Below are 2,500 nucleotides of genomic sequence, written 5' to 3'. Positions count from 1 at the left end.
CCGTGGACAGTGGAACAGCACGTGTTCAACGTCTTCCACGGCGTCACCACATTCAGGGCAGTTGGGCGAGCCCTCCAGGATGCCTTTCTCGACGAAATAGGAGCGCAAGAACCCGTGCCCCGTGAGGAGCTGGGTGAGGAAAAAGTCAACTTCCCCATGCTTGCGGCTGACCCAGAGATTAATGTCTGGAATCAGCCTCCTCGTCTTCAGTCCTGGTGCTCCTGGTTGCCCTGCACCCGTTGTCCACTGGTCCTGCCAGCGCCTCATCGTCTCCTCCCGTTGCCGCTTTCGTATGTCCGATTGAACTCCACCACTCGCTACCTTTTCGTCGTGGCAGCGGATATCCTCCTGCATGAGGAGGACTAACGGGGTGGTGTTGGCAACAACGCAAGCGGCATCATAAGAAACGGTCTGGAAGGCGCTGGCGACTCGGAGAGCCCCCGGTCGATGCGCCCTTTGGACCGATTTGCGATGGGTCTCCTTGTCGAGCACCCATCGCCCCCAGGTGGCAACTCCGTATCGGATGATACTGTTGCCGACGTTTACGAGCTGTCTCCTACTGCGGCTCTTAGGACCACGCTTATTCGGCATCAGGCAGGTCAAGGCATTCGTAATCCGTGAAGCCTTATTGACCACCCTCTCCAGATGCCGGCTGTGGTGCTGTTTGCGGCAGAGGTCCACTCCCAGGTACTTCAGCGTTTCCGTGGATTGGATCGAGTGACCGCCCGCTTGAAGCTCTGCGAGCTGCGGGACATGATGGGTACAAAAGATCATGAACCCGGTCTTTTGGTGGGCAAGTTCCAAACCGACTCCTTGCAGCCACCGCTCGATCCTCTCCAGGTTAGCCGTTGCTAATGCGCTGACCTGTTCCGTGGTCCTTCCCAAAAATGTGAAGGCCACGTCGTCAGCGAACCCGATGATGTCCGCTCGTAGTCCTTCGAGCGGCAAGCGGAGTAGGTCGTCGTACATGACGTTCCAAAGTGTTGGTCCTAGAACCGAACCCTGAGGAACGCCAGCAGATACAGTCCTCGACACTATTCCTTCATCCGTATCGTAGTGGAGCGTTCGGCCAATGAAATAGTTCCGCAGCAACGCCTGCAAATAAGGCGGAGTGTTTTTACGCTGCAGAGCTTGGCCGATCGCTGTCCAGTTTGCCGAGTTAAAGGCATTCCGGACGTCCACCGTTACCACCGCACAGAGACGATCCCCCTTTCGCTTTTTGTCTAGAGCGACTTTACCATTGTCCATCACCCGAGTGATGGCATCAACGGTTGAACGCCCTTTACGGAAACCGTACTGGGCGTCCGAAAGTCCCCCGGTCGACTCCAGATGGGTTGTCAGCCTCCGCTGAATCAACCGCTCTAAAATTTTCCCCAGCACACTCAGCAAACAAATTGGCCGGTACGACGAGGGCTCCCCAGGTGGTTTCCCCGACTTGGTAAGCAGCACCAGCTGTTGCCGCTTCCATGCGTCGGGGAAAGTGCCTGCCTCCAGTAGCTGCTTATAGCTTTTAGCAAAAACTTCCGGAAAAGCCAGAATTGCCGCAGCTGCTGCCATATTTGGAATATTGTCGTCCCCCGGAGCTTTCTTGGGGTTGAGTGAGCGGGCAATTTCCTTCAACTCTTCCGCCAACTCCTCCTCCGAGACTGGATCCTGTGGATCCTCACCTACTTCCGTCTCGGGCCACTCCATCGGGGGACGATCGGGAAAGAGCTCATTCACGATGAACTGGAGCTTATTGGCATCCCGTTCCATCGGAACCCGAACTCCTTCCCACTGCTGCTTGCGGATTTGGTAAGCAGGGCCAAAGCCGTGCGGTTCCAATTGTTCCGGCAGATCCTGCTTGTGTTGGTCCTTGCTGAGCTTGATGGCCCGTTCCAGGGCAGCGCGTGCGTCCGACTTCATTTGACGCCTTTCCTCGCGCTGCTCCTCGGTCCGGGCCCGGTTGAACCGCCGTTTCATTCCGTGATAATGGCTGCGCAACCGATCAATCTCGGACGTCCACCAATAAACTGGCCGCCGGCCCTGTCGCCTTGGGGGTTGCCTAGGCATGGTGCCATCACAGGCCACCGTGATGGCCTGGGTAAGCTCCTCTGGCGTAGCAACATGCCCAAAAATGTCCTGGTCCCTCAAGATTTCAACGAACAAATCCTTGTCGAAGAATCTTGTGGACCACCTTCCCCCATTCGCTGCTGAGTGTACCTCGTTGTTGGCGCGCTGTCTCGGAACCCTGCCGACCACAAACTTGATAGTATTGTGGTCACTTGGGGTTTCGTCACACACGCGCCAATTGTTGTCCCCTACCAAGGAGGGGCTGCAAAAGGATACGTCCACGATGGAGTTGCGACCATTTGCCCCAATCCAAGTGCTCTGGTTGCCCTGGTTCAGGAGAACCAATCCCAGAGCAGCCGCCGCATCCATCACAACTCCCCCCCTAGATACCCTTTCCCCGTCGTTTGGCCTCCGCTCCATCCCCCATGCACCTGACCAGGCGTTTACA

At 56.8% G+C, this 2,500-nt stretch overlaps 1 pseudogene; it reads right to left on the bottom strand.

Annotated features, from left to right (window-relative positions):
• The window catches only part of LOC133394458 (large subunit ribosomal RNA), a 7,723-nt pseudogene that overhangs the window by 2,222 nt on the left and 3,001 nt on the right, over nucleotides 1–2,500 (bottom strand).

The sequence above is a fragment of the Anopheles gambiae genome (genome assembly GCF_943734735.2).
Source record: "Anopheles gambiae chromosome X unlocalized genomic scaffold, idAnoGambNW_F1_1 X_unloc_145, whole genome shotgun sequence".
Lineage (NCBI taxonomy): Eukaryota > Metazoa > Arthropoda > Insecta > Diptera > Culicidae > Anopheles > Anopheles gambiae.
This window is presented reverse-complemented; position numbering and strand designations above follow the sequence as displayed.